We start from the raw sequence: 8,313 nt of genomic DNA, 5'->3' as shown, positions 1-8,313 counted from the left end.
TGGCTATAAAACAAGGGCTCTATTGTTCTACGCTATTAAGAAAAGTTCCTCGTGTTTATTCCTCCTCTCTCCAAACGCAAGGGAATTTAGAGCCGGACCAAAGAGCGACTCTTTAGCCCTTGTGTTACAACCAATACGCAAGTCACCGTCAAGTCGGCACGCTACTCATAACTATTTCGACTTCGCGGCGGTGTTTTCGGTCACACGTGTAAATGCTTCGGTTCAAGAACTGCGGTCGTTTTCTCACTTTACGTGAATTCCTAACGAAATTTCTTGAGTTTAGATCCTGTATCTCTTTCGCATCCTACGCATCGTGCGGTTTCATGCTACGATAATGATGGTTATCACTTTTGTAATTTTTGGCAAACTCCCGTTGTTTGCCTATAGTCTTGAACGATTAAAGATTTGCCATGTTGTTTCCAGTTTGAAAAACTCCACACAGTTAGGTTTTCTTATGATCCCTCAACATCTTGGAAAAGTATCGATTGTACTAGTAAAATAAATATAGCCTCTATGTAAAATTCATTTTCATACTTGTCAATTTCGAATATTTGGTTTGTAACTTGTTTGCGCTAGCTGGCAGTAAATGTAGAAGATGTGTATAAACTTGTGGTATTTATTTTCAGTTATCGTATGCTGCCTCCTGTGCATCATTCTAAAGAAGAAACTGGGAAGAAAATCGGCACGTTGTTGCAGTGAGAGCGAGGCGCCGGACCACCAAACGAACGTCAACCCAAGACGCCCGTCGTCAGCGTCGACGAAAGACGGTCTGACGTCTCTGTCCGAACTCACAGGATTATCGCCGAGGTCTTGTTCAACCACTCCTTCGTCTTATTCCTACCATCTACAGGGAAAAGTTCACTTGGGTTCTACAGAAAAAACTGGACGCAGAGAGACGACTTTGTCAGTCATAGAAAACGGCCCGCCACAGATGTCCATTGTAGGTGAGTTTTTATTGACTGCAATTAAGCTCACCTAAATTTAGAGCTAACTTCAAATTTGTATGAAAAGATAACCTGATTTCTGTGTTACTGGAATCGCAAAAATTATTCTCATCTAAGTACTTATACTATCAGTCTGCTTATATCGCAAGTTTACAAGGATTTTAAAAGCAAAAAAATACCAAAATGATGGAGCTGGACTCCGAAACGTTTTCAATATCGATATGGTGAATTTGCTTGGTGTTTTCTTTGCTTTTAAATTCCTTGTTACTCTCATCTCTCTTGTGAGTTTTAACTTGATAACTTCACCTTTCGACAGGCATGGACCTCGTTAATTTACCACCCCCAAACGGCGGGTCCACAGACATGGAAGACCCGGACATACTTCTCCCTCCACCGCCCCTGCTCTTCAACCCCAGTGATACAACCTTCGGGTTCGATGGTGGAGGTCTGAACTCCAGCGCAGGTGCGTTCTACTTGGCTACCGGCATAATTTGCTGAAAATAGTAGATACATTTGGCAATAATTCTTGTCTAATTTAGGAGCTAAGGGGTAAATTACAAAGAGAGATATACAATTACTTTTATGTACTTTATAAATGTGAACAAAAACGTGATCAATTACTTGGGAACATCGTACATGTACACTATAGACGATTCCATTTATTTTAGAAAAACAAGGTATTTCAATGCAGCGCAGATACTTTTCAGGGCGCCTAAGTAATCTGTGTTGAAGTCTCGGTAAGCCTTTGGTTTAACAACTTCGTTAATGGGCCATAGGCAAAAAAATGCTGACAAATCTTTCAATGTTAAAATCTCTGGACAATCAATGTAATAAAAATCCGTGCACAATGATGTATGAAGGTCAATAACTTACTGCAATTGTGGAATGCTGCTTTATTTACGAATTTTATCTGTTGCAGGTTCCCTTCATTAACACAAGTTACGAAGACTTGACTGAAAACGTTAGCCGATTACCCAATGTTTTTACGAATTATTATTACAAATGCTACAGATAAAACCAATGAACTTTTATTTACCTTTCTCTCGTCTTTGCCTTATAACGGAAGGAACTAATTTCTTGGTTTTGTTCTTTTGTCGCCCTGGAAAGCAGCTATAATATACCACGTACCTGTGCTGGGGTAAGCATTAAAAATTACAAATACTCAACAATCTACACGAGTTCCGAAATAAGAGCAAATTTCGATGCGATATCCATCATGTTTCAAGCGTGAGTCAAGTTTTCAGTCCCTTCCTTGTACAAAATCTTAGATCCATCACCTTTAACCTCAGCATCCGCTGAATTGATGTGTTAGTACACACAATTGAAATTGGGTTCCGACAAAGCAAGCATCACCACTGAGCACTCGTCAAAAAATTTATCACTCGTTATCAGTGCTTGAAGTTGCAATTAACGCAACGGTTTAGGAGGTTCAACGATTAAACCCCCAAAAATATTCAGCCCAAAGAGTGTGGAGTGATGGAATAAGATGAATCGATCACTTATACAATATAAATCACCCCTAAGCACTCGGCATTAGCATTAAGCAATCGCTAATAGTGCTTAAAGCAGCAATGAACGCGTACAGTTTATGAGGTTCAACACTTATATCTCGGAAATATTCAACCCGGAGAGTGTGGACTGATGAAATAAGTTGAATCGATCACTTATTCAATGAAAATCACCACTCCGCACCCGACAATAACATTTAAAACTCGGCAATAGTGCTTAAAGCAAAATGGCCACGTACAGTTTAAAAGGTTCAACGCTAATAACTCAGAAATCATTCGACCGAGAGAGTGCGGAGCAGTGAAATAAAGAGAAGCAATCATTTGTTAAATACAAATCATCAATCCACACTCTCTGGGTTGAATATTTTCCGAGATAAATGAGTTATAGTGGTTTCAGCGTTTATTAGGCCGTAGGCCTGTCGCCGATTCATAACCTCGCAGAACATCCACAGCTTGTTGCGGTCTCGAACTCGCAACTCGCTGATTCAAATTCTGCTGTGCTTAATCGCCCGGCCTATTGGCCGATTCTGACCAGAAACTGGCGCACAGAGCTGGGATCGAACCCGCGCCTCTCTGCTCCAATCATGGTACTCTGAACTGTAACCACCGTTGAAACTGTGGATCATGAAGAGTCGTCAGGTTTCGCTAGAAATGACAGGAGATAAGATCTTTGAACACATATATGCAGAAAACAGGTATATTTGACACGAACGCTTTCATTAAAGTTTCTGGATTCAATATAATATGAAAGGTTGTGATTCTTTTAGCACTAGTGATATATAGTGATATTATATTACAGTGTCAGCTCCTAAAATTACGGAATCACTCGATTCTCCGCCGACCTAGATCTATCCATTGTTCGCCACGTGTTCTACACTCATGACATAACGTAACATAAGTTAACATAGTGGTGTCGGCGCTAAAGAGTAGGCCTGATGTGGCCTGTCGCCGATTCATGAACTTTTCGTGACTTGTTAACAGAAGATCTAAAATCGTGTCATTTGACCATATCTTTTCAAGACTGTCGATAGTTTGCAATAGCTACTAGACTTTCACCGGGTTCGATATGGTGCTACGTAGGCATTTCAGGTCTGAACATATATTTTTCCATAGCTTTATCTAGTCTGTTCTTGAACGCGTTCATAATCGGAGCGCCAACGATGTAANTTGCAGCACATTTTTTTTTCTGGAGCGACTTGTGTTTCAGTCCAATGCCTTCTTTCTGCTGAGTCCATGTGCAACATGTGGTCGTACAGTGTTGCCAGATAGGCCTTTTTCAGGCCAAATTTCGCAAGTGTGGCATTTTTTTAAATACTGACAAAATTTATTTGGCCTTTTTGTCCGTTTAGGGGCCTTTTTTTATGAAAAAGATAATTCTCAGCTTTTTGAAAACTGAGCCAAAACTCTCTTAATCCAATCGAATAGCTTTATAGTTGTTAGGTGGCAATTGAATCCTAAATATCATAGTTCTGACCACTATTATAAGGTTTTAACTTTTATTAACGGTCGGCGAGTAACGCGCAATTCGCTGCAGGCTGGCGCATGGCGGCTTATGTAGCATTGACGGTACTGCAGCTTGTACACTTGGTGAAATTGGTGTATTTTTTGCTGTCTGAAAACCTTGAGAGTAAATGCATGCACCGTAAATGGTTAGAAATTACCTTAAATTTAAAAAATTCTTATTAATTTCAAATTGGGCCTTTTTTGTGAGCTAAATTAGCCTTTTTCTCTTGCTGTATCTGGAAACCCTGATCACAGCATCGGGCATTCGCATTACATAGCATTCAGTGTCACAGTAGCCGTGGTTAGGAGTGGTGTGTAGAGGCGCTGGCGATGCTCTGGCACGTGAAGCTTCGCCCGGCTTGAGAAGGCAGTCGTGATTATATTTCCGGTGAATCTCTGAAGGATAAGTGCCCCATCGCAGCTGGTTAAACCTGGTTTGCATTGAAATCTGCCTTAAACAGAGGACCTGGAGTTCTTGATGTAAGTCATCCTTAAATATTTTATTAAATAATTTGTCAATTGATGCATAATTTTTCTCATCAGTTTTCTGGACATCGTCATAACGTATCAATGCTCGTATTGACCCATGAAAGTAAGTGATATATCTGACGCCTGTGCGACTGTACATGCCTGGAAGACGTTTCTGAACCGTGCATTCCGGACAGATGCCCGTATTTTCTATTCTTAAAAGGTTCCTTGTTGAAAATAACAAGCAATTTAGTGTAATTTGTTTTCCTATTGAAAGGTTTAGAAGTCTACTGATGGTCGTTATGATAATTACGTCTGGCATCAGCCATCTCACAGCGGCAGATATATAAACCCATGGAACAGGGGCCATACTTTCAAAAAAAGTTAAAAGATCGTAAGTTCATCAGCCAATCATTGATGGCCTTTCAAGCAAAATCCACCAATCATAGACAAGAAAATAGAGCGTAAGTACTTACGTTCACTTAGCGAGTTTTGAAAGTATGACCCCAGGTTTCAACCCTTCCAGACCGCGTTTACGTAACATTCATACCGGGTCGGGTTTTATAATTATATATGACCATCAATTTATCAGGAGAATGAGATCACTGCTTCCCTGCTTTTTGTACTAATTCATGATTTCTCCTCCAAAATATATATATTTTTTGGCTTAGTACTTGACATTATTAGTTTCATCTTTATTCTTCGTAAATAAACTAAAGCGTTCAGCCAACTGAAAGCCTTGGATGGATGCAGGAAAAGGAAAACGAATTTCATTCACTTATTTCTTCAGTCTAGAAATTGTACCCTGTTTGAATAAGTCATACCTGGTTATACTTATAAATGCAGTGAACAATAATTAACAATGAAATAATTTTAGTTGTTGAAAATTTAGCGCCCAATAGCGATTCCGCCACTTGAAGTAGGGACTCTAACAAGAGGTTCCGGAGCAATGAATAAAAAATACTTAATGGCCTGAATAAGTAAACTATTGCTGTGTTCGAAGGTGACGTTCATTTGGGATATAAATGAAATTTCTATTTTTATTTCTAATTCTACGAATGATTACGTATAATTAATTTACATTAAACTTTTAGCCGCTACAGGGCATGTGAAGCTGGCATTGAATATAAATACTTACTGTTTCATTTGCATTTTGCCCCAATGTATTGCCTCAAGGCGCTCTTTCCATTCGTTTCTATCTAACTGTGACAATTTGTGCGATATCCTTCAATAGGATTCAATAAGTCCCATAGAATAAATAGATTGATAAGTTCACTATTGACCCATTCATGGCTTACAATGTGGACTTCTATCATGCGATTTCGAGGAAAGGATTCCTTATTGAACTTAACTTATGTTAAAGGTTCCGGGAAGTTCCATTTTCTGGTTTGAAAGTTAGTTTTTTAGTCTTGTCTTCATGAGAATAGGTGCATTCTTAAATAGGGCTTTATTCTAACTTCTTAGTCGAATTCATTTTGGAATGGCGGAATATCGATGGTATATCATGCACCGAGGCCGTCTGTAAGGGTATCATGCACCGAGGTCGTCTGTAAGGGTATTGGCATGGTGCCGGAAACTCAATGAGAGGTGAAGAATAATACGTGGTCAGTGGTCGGCCTAGTCCAATTAGTTATAGCCGACTGTTGGCCATTCCTCGGCCAACTGAAAGCGACCAGTTGCCGCGAGAAAGGGGCTGGCTAGGATATCATATTACAAAGAGTACAAGCTCGAGTGTAGCGACTGGCCGAGCTTCGGGCAGATCAAGGATTTTACACGATGGTCGCGAAAACCTCGCGCTCAGACTTCGCACGGCTTTCAATCTGGGGCCATACTTTCAAAACTCAAGTGAACGTAAGTACTTACGCTCAATTTTCTTGTCTTTGATTGGTGGATTTTGCTTGAAAGGCCGTCAATGATGTGCTTATGAACTTACGATCTCTTATCTTTTTTGGAAGTATAGGCTCAGGGCCTTAAGTGCGCATTACTCCCATTAAAACGTTCAGTCGCCATTTTTGCTGCTCCAAAAAATTTCTACCCAGTAAAAATTTGACCTCCTTCCGTTCTAAACGCTTTATTTTGTTCACTACTTTTATCTGTCTTTACTTGGATACTGTTATACGGTCCAAGTATCTTCGATGTGAGAGAAATGGCGTAAAAAGTCTATAAAACGTTTTTAAGCGTTAGGAATATAATATCTCATCATTATATGGATTATTTGTATTTTGTCCATGCCTATATTAACTGCTGGTAACAAGGCCGTCCTGACAGCTGTAATGCACATGTATTTTACAAATGAATCGAATTTTTAAACCCACGATTAGAAATAGTTCTGGATAATTCGAAGAATTGATTGCATCGAAGATTTGGTAGAAGGTTTCTCTTTGACTAATAATAATTAGTTGTTTTCGATTGCACGGCAAATGCGCTTGTTTGGTGCATTACGAATTCCCAGCTTGTGTGGGCAGCACATCGCTCCCTGATCGAGCGGATACTAAAACACCTCCGACGCTCAAATGTCATCTTGTTGTCCACGTGACAAAAAAAAAAGCACTGACGCATTCTTTAAAATCTACGTCAATATCAAGATGGAAGCGAGCGCTGGGCACTCGGCTATCTGAGCATTAACTACCGTGCCTTCGAATTACCGGACACTGAGCAAAGATATATTCATTAAGTAGTGGTGGTCTATTAAAGGAATTTGTGCTTTCACTCGGTAGTGCCGCAATGTTGGTTCTTCGTCGGACTCGATTGTTCGCGTCAAAATCGATAAAATTTTCACGAATTGCGTTTTATGTTGCGTGAAAAAATACTTGTGATATCGATACGTCCATCGACATCGAAATTTATTGTCTGGAATTTCAAAATCTCACGTTATGTTTGCTTTTACGTCTGATCTCTTTTTCCAAAAAATTGGGCTTAGAGATCAAAGATGAGCTAAGCCGTCGCGTATATTGCTGTGCTCTTGCATTCGTCCCCGGGTCGCTGATCAAAGACTCATATGGCTCCATGGAATTCTGAGTCTCTGTCGTCGCACTTTATTTCCGTGGGCCTTATCATTGAGGATCGAATAAGCCTCTAAATAGCAATTGAAATTTGATTTGAGTTCGTAGCTCGATGTTTTTGTATTTTTGAATTTTGCCTTCGGCCTAATCATTTATATTTAAGAGATCTTATGAGCGTTCGCATTACGTAGATGCGGAAATATATAAAGCAACGCCATGGTCAGCATTCTAGGGGCCGTGCTCTCAAAACTTCGCTAAGTCGTAAAGATTTACTAAGTGCGCAAGTACTGTTAAGTACACATAACTCGAAACACTTCCGGGCCAAGCTACGCCCAAGAAGTTGCACGCAACTTTACGACAACTCAAAGGGTGCGTAAGTGGAGTTCGCACACCTTATCAGAGGGTAAAGCGATTTGAACTCATCGTGCCACTAATAAAACCGAGGATTCTAAAAGATTTTTGTTAACAGATAAATAAATTATTTAGTCGTGCTATTAGTGTAGAAATTTAAATCGTGAATATCTGACTAACGATATAAGAGATATTTGAGAATACCACTTGCATATCACGGGAGCCTCGTTTCCACATCGTGGTTGTCCAATCAAGGCTCTGGAAAATTGGACTTCTTTTAGAATAGAATAGAATAGAAGTGTCGGCATTGAAGAAATAGGCCCATGGCCTGTTGCTGATTCTTGAATTTTTCGTGACTTGATTCACAAAGGATCCGGCCTTTGGAACCCGATCTATCCATAACTGACGATTGATTGAGATAGCTGCTGGACTTATTGTCTGGTCCGTAATTTGCTAGGCATTTTAGGACTGAACATATGCTCCTGCATAGCTTCGTCTAGTCTGTTCTTGAAGGCGTTCATACTCGGAGCGTCAACG

At 39.9% G+C, this 8,313-nt stretch overlaps 1 long non-coding RNA gene across 1 annotated transcript; it reads left to right on the top strand.

Annotated features, from left to right (window-relative positions):
* Window positions 1-631: 631 nt before the first annotated feature.
* On the top strand, window positions 632-1,956 carry LOC108675423. The gene is made up of 3 exons (XR_001931108.2): window positions 632-944; window positions 1,261-1,407; window positions 1,864-1,956. It is a non-coding gene; the product is annotated as an uncharacterized LOC108675423 (long non-coding RNA).
* The last annotated feature ends 6,357 nt before the right edge of the window (window positions 1,957-8,313 follow it).

The sequence above is a fragment of the Hyalella azteca genome, unplaced genomic scaffold (assembly GCF_000764305.2).
Source record: "Hyalella azteca isolate HAZT.00-mixed unplaced genomic scaffold, Hazt_2.0.2 contig1550, whole genome shotgun sequence".
NCBI lineage: Eukaryota > Metazoa > Arthropoda > Malacostraca > Amphipoda > Hyalellidae > Hyalella > Hyalella azteca.
This window is presented reverse-complemented; position numbering and strand designations above follow the sequence as displayed.